Source organism: Felis catus, chromosome B1 (assembly GCF_018350175.1).
Source record: "Felis catus isolate Fca126 chromosome B1, F.catus_Fca126_mat1.0, whole genome shotgun sequence".
Lineage (NCBI taxonomy): Eukaryota > Metazoa > Chordata > Mammalia > Carnivora > Felidae > Felis > Felis catus.
The window spans coordinates 18,414,311-18,427,816 of record NC_058371.1 but is presented as its reverse complement, the minus strand read 5'-3'; the positions used below and the strand labels follow the sequence as shown (position 1 = coordinate 18,427,816).

Here is a 13,506-nt window from a genome sequence, read left to right as displayed (position 1 = left end):
AACAAAGTTTATTTGAGCTCTTATGTGATGTTAGGAGATATAGAGAGGAATTAAAATCCAGCCTTTGCATTTATGTTCCCTCACATTATTATATAATGGAGATAGCTACTCAATTCTTTATTCTCTTCATAAGAAGCAAAAGAATACAAAAATTTCTCCAAATATTACATGTGTAAGTAGTACCTTTTAGGAATTACTGAATATTCCTAATCTCTATCACATGACCATACTTTAATTGTATCTGTATGAAATGGTTACTAATACTTGCAAAAACACAATTGTCAAGAATATTCTTATGAGATGAAAAAAATTAATGTGGGAAACAAAGACTTAAACATTATTGTGTATTACTGTATTGGACTATAAATTATTTGTTCATTCTTCTATTTCCAGTGCCTAGTGGGAAATGATATAGAGGGTACTCAATAAATACAGCATTGAAAAACAAATAGAGATACAAAAAAGAATAAGAATTTTCAATGACTGGAAGAAGAGATAAATAAATAATTAAAATACAGTGTGACAAATGCTATGATAGAGTTAACACAAGACAAAAAGTGGGTTCAAAACAGGAAGTTTCCAGAAGATAATGCTTGAGGTAAACACCTAAGGCTATGTAAACAAAAGGTAGCTAGTTCTTTCCAGAAGTACAGCATGCATGTAAAGGCACAGGGGCACTGCCTACTCTTTTGTAGGAAGTGCCCTGAACAGTCACCTGGCCCAGTGTGGCTGAAATACAGTTGTGTGTATATTGAATTTCGATGGCCCTGTCTCTCATCTGTTGTTCTCTACCGCATGACTTCTCTCCCTTCTCCCCCTCATACTCCATACTCACTTTATGCCTTACTTTATTTCATTTTTACCTGTCCTTTCACTTACTCATCTATCTATTCATTAAAAATATTTATTTGAAAATTATTCCATATTATGCCATTGTGTTGGCTCTGCTAGAATAGGTGCTTTTATCTTTAGTTTGTATATGATGACTTAAATTTGGGCAGTTCCTTCAGTAGCATCGTCCTAAAAGTAGTTCGAAATGGTGATGAATATGTCCCATCCATGTGACATCACACTGGCTGCCAGAAGCTTGCCTTCACTTTGTTGATCCTTTGTGAAACCTGCCCTAGCCATCTTTTGTCCATGTTTCCAAAGTTTACCCTGCTGCTCTGTCATCCTCCTGTATATTCATAGCGACATCTAAGAGGAACGGCTAGTAGGGATGGTAGAAGGACCTCTGAGAATGTGAAAGTACTTCAGTAGATAACCAAATAGACTGTATTACAAATAGTTCTCTAATGGCTAGCAACTTTTGTTGCTTTCCTTTTGTGTGCACATCTCTTGGTTAGGCCTTGAGGACATAAAGATGAATACAGTATAGTTTTTCCTTTAAGAAATTTGTACTGTAATGAGGATTGGATTTATTTAATTGCATTTCTCAAATTAAGCCACCAAAATTTTAAAAAATTGAAGTACTCCACAAAAGATTTAGATTTATATATTTTGTTAACTTTATATTTGAAAAAAATTAAAGATTATTAAAAAATATGTTTTTAACTGAAAAAAAATTGCTTGTTATAAGTAAAAGTGCCATTTCTCCCCTGAATTGCAGTTAACAGTATGGACATAGCTCTTTATTTGAGGCCTTAATGGTATAATTTCATGTTAATAGCATTTTATGTGACTTCACTTCCAACTAATTTCATTTATCTTTAAATATAAATGCAGTGTTTTCCCTATAAATATCTTTAGTATTAACTCTTTTTAAAAGAAAAGACATGAGGGTAATATAAAGTCTTAAGCACTCCTATATAAAATTGCTTGAAGGAAAACAACTTTAATATAAACATAGACATCTCCTTTCTCAAGTGTATATATACTCTAAGATCCTTGAGGGCCAAGATTCCATTTGATTTGCATCTTCAAAAGGACCTAGTACTGTGCATTGTCATAGAAGGTGTTCAGAAAGAATGTATTTGTTGAATTCATCTCTATGTAATGAACATTGCCTATAGATCTACATTTCATTTGTTTAATTAGATCAGTGCATCTTCTTCAGGTGTTTCCATAGCCAAACATTTGATCACATATTCCAGTCGCTTCTTCCACCAATACGTAAATTATAGATGGAGTTGATGTTTAATGTTGTCTCCAGCAATTAAAAAATGTCAAGGAAAACACAAAGACTAAAGAGTCACTAAGATAATACAGAATTACATCATTAAAAAAAAAAGAAAATGTTTCCGTTTTTGTTTTCCAGTTTTTTCTAAGATAAAGATTTTATCATTTTAAGTCCGCGAAGTATTTAAGTTACCTTAACACTTTTGAATAATGTATTTAAATAGTGGCAATGTACATGCATATATAGAGAGACGCACATATACATATATATTCTACTTACTAATGGCAGAACTAGTTAAAATATGAAAATGCTGTCAATAATTTATGTTGTGTACTTATTTCTGTTGCGCATTTATCTTTAGGTCATGTTTTGGATTTATTTACCCTTTTGCATTCAAAGTTGGTCAATAAAGCAATTTTAACTCAGTGAGACAGATTTAATGCCACAAAAGTTAAGGATGCAAATATTTCCCGAAGTATTATCCATTGGGAATTTGCTTTGCTTTATGTCTGCAAGAACAGGCTCATAATAGTGTGAATATTTAATCTTAATTACATGTGATACTTAAAAAACCTATGCACATTTCAGAATTTTACAGACACTGTGCAAATCTCACAGGGCTATGTGATAAAATAACAAACACAACAGCCTCCAAAAGAATTCTGAAAATTAGCATTTAAAATAAAAGTCATGCCCAAGCCGGGAGATGACTATCTAAAGGAGCAGTTAATATTTCACATGGTTACACAGTGTAACTTCTACAAAAAAAAAACAGAGAAAGCACATGTTGAATTTCATATTATCTGACAATTAAAAAAAACACATTTAATTTTCATAAAACTAAATTCTGTATGTTTCCAAAAAGTTCCGAGAATTAAAACCAATGATAAAGGCACAAATACTATTATTACTTTTTTCTCCCATGGATACATATTTTCTAATAAAAGGATGTATATCTATGTCTCTAGGTCATGGGGATCTTTAGGGTTTGCAATGGGCTACTGTATGAGAGCTCAGAGACAAACTCTGGTTTGGAGACAGTCACCTTTGTAACTAACCACCTTGATTTCCTCTACCCGATGGCTATGGCCTAGGAAGGCAAAATAAAACCAACATCCTAGACAAGAGGGAACCTGCCTGTCACTGGGTTTTTGACCTCTTGCCTCATTTAAGACTTTATTATTATCCTAATAATCAGATTTCTTCCTGTCATCTCCAACCTCTCTCTTTCCACTGGCTTTTGTTCTCAGTTTCAAACATGTATATAGATAAGGTTTTTATTTACTCGAGCATTTGCTTCATTAAGTAATTCTCCCATTTTTTGCGATTCTGTGTTTAAAATAATTCTCCCCTTTTTGCGAGTCTGTGTTTAAAATATTTCTTGGGGTACCTGGGTGGCTCAGTCGGTTAAGCATCCAGCTTCAGCCCAGGTCATGATCCCATGCTTCATGGGTTCGAGCCCAGCATCAGGCTCTGTGCTGAGAGCTCGGAGCTCGGAGCCTGGAGCCTGCTTCCGATTCTGTGTCTCCCTTTCTCTCTGCCCCGCCCCTTCTTGCACTCTGTCTCTCTGTCTCCCAAAAATAAATAAATATTTAAAAAAATTTTTTAAAAATAAAGTATTTCTTAAACTTCTCTATTCTGTAACCAACACTTACCTTTGCATTCTCACATTGGCTATCTTGTTTGGAGTTTTGGTCAAATTCTGACATGTTTGATTTAATTGATAAGACTGTAACAACAAGTCCTACTGTTTACAAATTGTTAAAAGAAATGACTGCTTCCCTCAGTGTGTTGCTTTGCTCTTATTTGTATAAACAAAATTTATCAAAATATCCTAGGTGTTGCTCCCTATTGAAGTTCAGGAAGACACACAAGGGAAACTAATAGATAAACACATTTATCTGAGGACAAATGAGTAAGTGCAGAATAGGCTTTAATTGAGGTATTGCTATGAAAAGAAATTTTTTTTTAATTTTTTTTCTTAAGTTTATTTATTTTTGAGACAGAGAGAGACAGAGCATGAACGGGGGAGGGTCAGAGAGAGAGGGAGACACAGAATCTGAAGCAGGCTTCAGGCTCTGAGCCATCAGCCCAGAGCCCGACGCGGGACTCGAACTCACGGACCGTGAGATCGTGACCTGAGCTGAAGTCGGACGCTTAACCGACTGAGCCACCCAGGCGCCCCTGAAAAGAAATTATAAAGAAGTAAAGTTCAGTTTTATGTTTTTCAATAGTTTTTGTCGTCCAAAAATATTAGTGTTTTTTACACATAATTAATTAAGCATGAAGTTGTCTTAAACAAGGCTGATATCACATAGGTTTGGGTTCTGTTAGGTGTTTTCACTGCTCCTCCCTAGATGCATAGTCCTATAACTGTGTCCTTGCATTGATGTGAGTATAAATTGTTAACTTCCACTGAGGTTACTTGGATGCCTCTCCTGAGACAGGGATTCCTGCCCATTTTCATTAATCAAAACTCATAGATTCAACAAAACAGAGGAGAAATGTACTTTGGAGGTCATTACTGTCTTTTGCAGACATATGTATAGGAACAAAAATTCCTTCTACCTATTGCACATAGAATTAAGGAGTTATGGGGCACCTGGGTGGTTCAGTCAGTTAAGCATCTGACTTCAGCTCACTCCATGATCTCAAGATTTGTGGTTTCAAGCCCTGCATCAGCCTCTGTGCTGACAGCTCAGAGCCTGGAACCTGCTTCAGATTCTGTCTCCCTCCCTCTCTGCCCCTCCCACACTCTTGCTCTGTCTCTGTCTTTCAAAACTAAATAAAACATTAAAAAATTAGAAAAAAAAATAATTAAGGACTTATTTCATGGGTTTCCTTTGTCTGGCAAGAAGTTTATTAATATGCTTGAAAAGAAACACCAAAAAATGAAAAAAAAAAAACAACAACAAAAAACAAAAAAGCCTTCTGTAATTAGAAGATGTTGCCTGAAGTACCATGAGAGTAATAATCTGAACCATTCTTTAGTTTCATTTAGTATTTATTTCTGAGACTCAAATATATATATGCTTTGATGTTTTCTTTTCTTGTCCCAGGATAACATGAAAAAAAAAGGAATGAAAATAAAGGATTCTAAGCAAGTAGATTCTTCTTAAATGTTCTTCCCACATCTTGAGATGAACATACCCCAGAGGTTGACGATTATGAGAATTTTAGCACCCCATTCACCTAAGACAAGTAGTCTCTACCCTTGTATGAAGGTGGGTAGACTTCATAGTCCAAATAGACCAACTGCAGCACTGTGCTGTGAACACAGGGTTGCTTTATGTTCTCGGTGGGACGGCCGCCAACCTGGTGTTAGAATTTTGGACTTGAACGAGTGAATAGAACATTCTTGTAAATTGGTTTTAATGTTTGCCACCACAGTGTAAACCGTGTTGCTAAGAGCTTTTAAACTTAATAATATTCCAAAACTCGGGGCACCTGGTTGGCTCACTTGGTTTAGCATCTGACTTCAAATCAGGTCATGGTGTTGTGGTTTGTGAGTTTGAGCCCCGTGTTGGGCTCTTTGCTGACAGCTTCACAGCCTGGAGCCTGCTTCAGATTCTGAGTCTCCCTCTCTCTGCCCCTCCCCACTCGACTGTCCATCACTCTCTCTCAAAAATAAACATTAAAAAAGTAAAAAATAAAAATATTTCAAGCTGACTGAAAAGGCAAACATTAGCAAACTATATCATATTAAATGAAGAGCTTTGCAGTTTGCACTATCCTTGAGTTATCTTGCTTGCAAGTCAAAGTTTCTTGTTGAGCTACTAAGTTAAATTCAATTTTTTTTAAAAGGATTATTGTAAGAAACTAAAAGAGCATTAAGAAGCTCTTTAAAAAATACCCCGGTATGTAAGGACACGATGCCATCTAGGGTGTTAGACCTTTTTTTTTTTGTTGTTACACACTGTTACTCTTCTGCCAACAAAACTGTTGAGGGAGCCATGGTCCTGAGTCGCGGCCATTACCGCCCCTGCACTGCAGGCCTGCTCAGCAACAAAAAGCTTACTTTAGCACTGACCAAGAACAGGGAGAGAAGGAAAAGAAAAACAGCTGAAAAACTCTAGTCACACAGTATTAAATGACTTGCGACTTGATCATCCAAAAAGCCTACTTGACCAATTTTGCTGCAATGAGAGGAAAACACTTCACTTTCTAAAGGGCCATAGGCCTGTTTGTTGCGGGCCATAAATGTCAGCCCTGCGTGTGGGCCTAACAATGATGCTGCCCCGTCACCCAGGTACTAGTGACCCTCCTGAACTCTCCCCTATGATACACAAGTCCAACTTCTGAGAGATCTGCTACCATTGTATTGTAGAGACACTTCATCTGCAGGCAGAAAAAAATGGAGTTCATTCTGCTAGATTGTTCTTCTGACAGCTGGAATAATTATTTTTGACCCAGCTTTAGAGCTGGTTGTGTTATTTTAAGCAGTCACACCGATAACTATTTTATAATTTGCTGGGTTTTGATATTTTATTGGCGCATAATAACTGTCCTCATTTATTAAGTTTATCACTGCTCTACAGAGGCATGAATACATTTCAATTAGATTTGTATAAAATGCTGAATCGCAAATTCTTTTCAAATGGAATGAAATGGTCTGTCATCTGAGTTCAACCCACTCAGATAATTTGATCCATTTGACTTAATACACATGTAAAACAAATTGCTCTAGTAAATTTGCATATAAAATAGCACCAGTCCTAAAGTCTCTAATATAAACAATTAGTTCCGTGTTTTTATCTCACAGAAACACTGGTTTCCCACACAACAAAAACCAACCTTGTAAAGTTTATATTTCAAAATTATGTTAGGGAGGAAGTAGTACATAACACAAATAGTCCTCCTTTTCTGCTTTGCTGTTCAACAATGAAAACTTCCTTAGACCATTTCGAATATATTCTAAAGATACATACATGCTCTCATTAAAATCAGAAGCATTAAATGAAGTTGCTGTAATTCTGAGTTTAAGTCATTATTCAAATTGAGCAAAAATTCTACTGGAAACACCTTTTAATCTTGGGAAGATAGGTTTATCTTAATATGCAGGTCTGCACAAGCTACATTTAAAAACCAAAAGAGTTCATGCACCTTATTGAAAGAAATATATTAGAATTTGCTCTTGATAAACCTAGAAAGTCACAAAGCCTGAACGGAATGTATTTTTAAGACCATGTGAGTATAGTATTTTTTTTACTGAAATGTATTCAGAATATCCTAGTCATTAAACAAAGCATATCGTGTTCTGTTCTTTCATTGTGTTGATAACAAAACCCCAGATCCTTGAGGCTGATTATAGAAGACATGGTAGAAATTTGCTCCATCAATTTCATCATTAATTTTTCTAACCAGGAATATGGTGTGGCATCTTGCGTGGCATGATTTTTTTTAACCAGCATTTACATGACTGTGGACAGCTCTGGCATGATTTAGAAATTAGTATTAGGGGTTCCTGGGTGGCAGGTTAAGCTTCTTTTTTGGGCTCAGGTCATGATCTTGTGGTTTGTGCGTTGATGGTGCAGAGCCTGCTTGGGATTCTGTCTCTCTCCTTAAAGAAATTAGTATTAGGAAATATTTTTAATGGCTAATATGTCCCTTAAGAACACTTTCTTATTCTCCACAAATCTCAGTGCAACAAAGGCACATAGTCAGTAACCAATAAGTATTTACTGGTATACTTCTGGAATCCAATCAGGCATTGGTATTATAGAGATGATGGCAAAGCTATTGGGGGAATTCAAGCATTTTTTATGTGACAAACATGACCAGTCCAACAAAGCAGTTGTTTGATCTCGCATATTTCGATTAAAATATATTTGGAGTTTTACTGTGTGTGTGTGTGTGTGTGTGTGTGTGTGTGTGTGTGTATGTGTGTGTGTGTGTTTATCTAGGACAGGGAGATGATCTTAAATGCATAAACATTTGTACAATAGCTATAGATAGGATGATATTTATTTCTCTTGTCCATTGAATAAATTAAACATCATAATAGTTTATACATCTGTTGGTGTGTATATATCAGTTCCAGGATGCTTTATGTACTGTCCAGAAATAGCATTGACATTTTTTGCAAATTATTTCTTTTGCAAATATTACTTTAAAAATGTAAAGCTCAAGTGAATGTATTAGCCAAGATTTTTAGTGGTGAGACAGTTAGCAAATAAACTGATTGCTACCTATGAGACACATGGACACCAGACAAGATAACTGAATGTTTAATCAGTTCATTTAAAAACATCAAGAAATCTCTATCTTAAAAATTTAGTCATATTTTGCAAAAGCTAGGTTTTAAAAGTTATGTATACATGTATTTTTATTATGGTTAAGAACACTTAACATGACACCTACTCTCAACAAATTTTTAAATATATTAAACATTTAAAGATTAAACAAAAGCTTAAACATTTCTGAAAGATAACAGTTGGCAATGATTTCCACACACTAACTCATTTGATTCCTTTTCCCCCAAGGTAATATACATAGTTAAACAATATTTAATATCAGAAAATGAGATAAAAAATAATTTATTTTGCCCTACTTGTCTTATTTTATTTACTTATTTTTGAGAGAGGAAGAGAGAGATCAGGGGAGGGGCAGAGAGAGAGGGAGAGAGAGAATTCCAAGCAGGCTCCGTCATGAACCTTGAGATCATGACCTGAGCCGAAATCGTGTCAGACACTTAACTGACTGAGACACCCAGGTACTCCTCAAAAAATGTTTAAGTGTGTGGTGCAATATTGTAAAATATAGGCACAAGGTTGTACAGCAGCTTTCTCTAGAACTTAGTTATCAGCAGTAATTAACTTTAAGGTACTTTTCAAAATTAAAAGTTTGAAGGAAAACATTTTAGCTTATTTGACTAGCAGTACTTACTTTTCTGTTTGTTTTATTAATTTTTTTAATGTGATTTATGTGTTTATTAATTTTTTTTAATGTGATTTATGTCTTCGGGATAAATTTGCTCTTTATTAAATCATTGTTCTTATTTTTTGAAAACAAGTAGTGTGTCTCCCCTTTGGATACAGTCTGATGAGGCATGCGATTTTTGGAGCCAGGTATTTTAACAAATTTTAAAATACTAGAATCCTGCAACATGCCCTTGTTTTGAAAGTAAAGGCTCATGGCAGGTAAATTATCCATGTTACCTGCTTTCATCAAACCTAGTGAATCTGAAGATTTGCAGTTGTTAAAAATACTTATTAAAATTTTCCAACTCCCAAGTTTGCCTTCACAGGGCTTGAATAACTAAAACATTTTCTTGGCAAAAAAACAGTTGAGCTAGGTAGCGCTGGCTAGGATTTGATGACATCTTTCTGGTTGTTCGAAATTAAACCAAGAATTCACCCCTTCTCCAGATATAACCAGTTTTACAGAATGGCAAATGAATCTGTTATAATCTAAAGTAAGTAACGTTTAAGTTTGCCTTGAATACTTTGTCAAACATGAGGAGCGAGGTGTGCATAAAGTTATCCAGTACTTCTCTTACTAGATAGCAGGGTTTAATATGTTTTTGATAAAATGCAGCGCTCAGCACAGGGTGCAATTAACAAATGCCGGCAGGGATGATAGTGAAAGTGGTTATGGCAACAGGCATCCCGGAGACTTCAGATAAAAATCAGTTAGGCTGTTTCCACAGCAAATGTTTTTGTTTGCTAAATTAAACTAAAAACTCATGATGGTATTCACTGATCGATCCCTTGCTAGATTCTCATATGTTATTTGGGACACAACTTTAAGAGAAGCTTAAACATTTCTGAGAGGTAACTGTTGACTATGATTTCCACACACTTTAACTCATTTGATTCCCTTTCTCCCAAGGCAACACATAAAGAATATTTAATATCAGAAAATGAGGTAAAAAAATAATTTATATTATTTTGCACTACTTGTGTGACCAAATTTTTAGATACACTTGGATTTTTCACCTGGTCTGGCAAGCAACGGACATATGTCAGGGTATAGGTTAATTCCAGAGAGAACCAAGTGGGACTTTGGGCAAATCTTTGATTTACCAACCCAACAAGCTTTTCCAAACTATGTTTCAGAAACACTAGGGCATTTTCTTGCTCAAATAACTATGGAAAACAGTGGGCTAAATATAGTGAAACACATTTCTTTGCAGGACTTTTCAGAGCCTTTAACATATGAATATGAACAGCAAATGTCTAAGGATGGCTTAAGGTATGTGTCTGCCGGTGCTGTCCTCAATTGTTTTTTCAGATGCTAGTTTCTTTCCTAACCACTTTGCCATGCAGGCTTCCTTTTAGCTGAAGTTTCCCAGAGGGTAACATACTAATAGGCTGACTTCTGATCCTTAGCCACTGGCTTGCCTCTGTAAGTTTGTGAGTCTGCTGAGGTCATTTTTTTTTTTCTTCAGTGTCTACACAGAGTGGCCTAGTTGCCATTTACATTTGATAACTTCTAACCTAATTTACTTTCACTTCTGCTAATTCTCATATGTGGCTGTTATTCTTTGCAACTTTTCTTATTATTAAACTGTACAGAAAGAGGACCCCCTGAATCTTGTGAGAAGTAAGTGCTGAGATATGCTGCATCTGACAGTGATGTGATTTACTTGGTTTGATTGGCATTTCTAAAAATTACATTGCCTTTTAATATTTATCTAGCAGAACATCATGAGAATTAGCATACGTAGAACAAACTGTTCGATGATACTGCAAGGAAAGTATAATCATACATGTCAACAACTTGTGTCTATTGCTAAGCAAAATGAACTTTTAGGAAAAAGCAAATTTAATCGATCTAGGGTAAAGGAAATGAGGGTCCTTCTGTCTTAAGTCACAATGATGCTGAGAGCCCATGTTTTCCAAACTTGAGAAGTAACAAACGGAAAGACTCTGAAATGGACCTTGATGTTGCAGGAAAATCGGTGAGGTAGATAAAAAAGAACAGTCTTTTCATCATTAATTTTGAATATGATTAAATTGGTGTCATCTTAAATGTCCAAGGCATATGTCTTTAACATCCATTAGTGAAGGAAGACTTCCTGGAGCTTGCTAAATACTTCCTTCACATTTTGCTGTAATTCTTAATAGATTCAACTTTAGGCTCTTGATTTGATTATTTAGTGTGAGTATCTGCAAGACTGACACGTTCAAGAGATGTACCAATATTGGACCCTGAAGTTGGTGCCCATGTTCATTGCTCATTAGAATTGTGAGTGTAAATGGAATACTTGAGGGAAAAGATGAAGTTTCTTACAGTGCTATTCTTAAATTCCATTTTTTCCTTGTAGCCAAGTTCCATTTGAGAAATCAGTCTCTTCTTGCCTCTGGTGTCTGATACATGTGCAATAAGAACACTACTAAATGTAAAATTTGTCCATTTTTACCCTATTTTCCTGGTGCATTGTCACTTCACCTTTTTGTTCCACCAGTAGACTCTCCATGCTGTAAATACACATAACTCTGGTTCTACTGCCTAAATACTAGGACCTTTTCCAGGATTCCTAAGGACAAAATAATATACTCGAGTAAAAAGCAAGCCTCTGTGTAAACTCATGAGTCCAGTTCTTTATTATTGTTCTATCATGACACAGCAGAAGGATATTTTTGCTGCATTAAAGAGCAGAAGCTGTACGAAGAAGGAAATCACATTGAGTGTTACAGGAATACTTATTATCTGAGATCAAATAAGTTAATATGACCAGGCCTGGGAATGTTGGGAGAGAATACGTTTGACCCTCTATCTCAAAGTCTGAATTAAGTTTAACCAGTCAGAATTCAGGTCAGAAATGTGTTCTCGACCTCCATGTGTGGAACAATGAGCAGTCAGCCAGCTGCACTGTGGTGTGCTCGCAGTGACTTTTCCCCAAGACTTCGAAGGCAGCCTGTTGTGACCAATATCTATTGTCTCCTCTAGAGTGTGAATTCTTTGTTTCCAGGGTGGCCTTCATGTATGCTTTGATGAATTTTCTTTGTTTTGACTCCAGCAACAGTGTGCATTTGAGCTTCCCTTTTTTTCCTTCCTTGTTAAAAGAAAACAAACCCATCATTAACTTTTTAAAATGCAAGTCTGCTATTGTTGCTCTTCAACTGAACTAATAAAATGAGTAGCAATGGGAAATTTTCTGATGGATGCCATCTAAATGATTGCTATTATTGAATGCCTTAAAATTTATGTTAAATGGGAATGGCATGCTATCAAACTCTTGTGCTATTTTTAGTGTTTATGGCTAGATAAGCTCAAAAAAGAAAAAGAGTTATTTTTTTCTTGGTAACTCACAATAAAATAAAACCAGATTGTTTTGTCAGCTTTACTGTCCATTCATTTTTTTTTCTCTATGTTGCCTAAAAACAAAATGAAACAGAAGAAAACCCTTCTCATCTCTACATATTGAGGATTCATCTTTTACAGGGTTTCAGCCAAGTTATTCTTTATGAATCTTCCAACATTTATTGTCAATATATATTAATTTTGACAGAGGGAAATTTATTAATATTTTTCTAATATACTTTAATAATATTTATCCTCAAACTAATCCCCACAATTTTACTTTTTTGACAAAAAAATGAGGACAAAACTATTATCAAAGTAACCTTTGTTTAGCTAATCACATTTTAGTTGGTGTCTAAATGTCTAACTACTCATTGAGCATAATCTGTAGATGTACAGGATTAACCAGCTTTCAAATAGATTTGCAACCATCTGAATGTAGCATTGTTTTTACCAAATCACAAACACTGCCAATTAATGCCCAAGGGGCACAGAGGTAATAAAAAGAATAAACGCCCGTGGTGTAGGTTATCAGCAAAGCTTGTTAACTCTACTTGGAGAACACATTCTAAGTCTATTGAATACATTTCCACTATTTCTCACTTAGTTCAAAGTGCAGTCCTTCTTCTCTGGTCTTCCTAATATGACTCTTTCCCTACCTCCCAATTCTATCCAAAATAAATAAGATCCTGTCACAGCCCGGGTAAACCCTCCATTGATTTCTCTTTACACTTAAGATAAATACAAAATCCCAAGTTTGACCCACAGTCAAATCTACACTGAATGACAGGCCACCTTCTTGCTTCCCTGACTTCATCTCACGTGAGCATCCCCCATTCTCCATGCTGGAGCTTGTATGGCCTCCTCTCCCCAAATATGTTGAGGTTCTTTCTTCTATTTTATTTATTTATGTTTATTTTATTTTATTAAAAAATTTTTAAACGTTTATTTATTTTTGAGAGAGAGAGACAGAGACAGAGACAGAGACAGAGTGTGAGCAGGGGAGGGCCAGAGAGAGAGGAGACACAGAATCTGAAGCAGGCTCCAGGCTCTGAGCTGTCAGCACAGAGCCTGATGCGGGGCTCAAACTTGAGCCTTGAGATCATGACCTGAGCCAAAGTCGGACGCTTAATCCACTG

At 35.7% G+C, this 13,506-nt stretch overlaps 1 long non-coding RNA gene across 6 annotated transcripts in view; it reads left to right on the top strand.

Annotated features, from left to right (window-relative positions):
* Positions 1 to 13,506, top strand: part of LOC123384777 — a 489,335-nt gene that overhangs the window by 226,607 nt on the left and 249,222 nt on the right. For 3 of the 6 annotated variants that reach the window (XR_006596305.1, XR_006596311.1, XR_006596309.1), the window contains 2 exons: positions 5,179 to 5,343; positions 10,254 to 10,312. The exons of 2 other annotated variants lie outside the window; for them this stretch is intronic. This is a non-coding gene — a long non-coding RNA (uncharacterized LOC123384777). The remainder of the gene's footprint in view (positions 1 to 5,178; positions 5,344 to 10,253; positions 10,313 to 13,506) is intronic. One more of the 6 variants, XR_006596310.1, reaches the window with a different exon arrangement.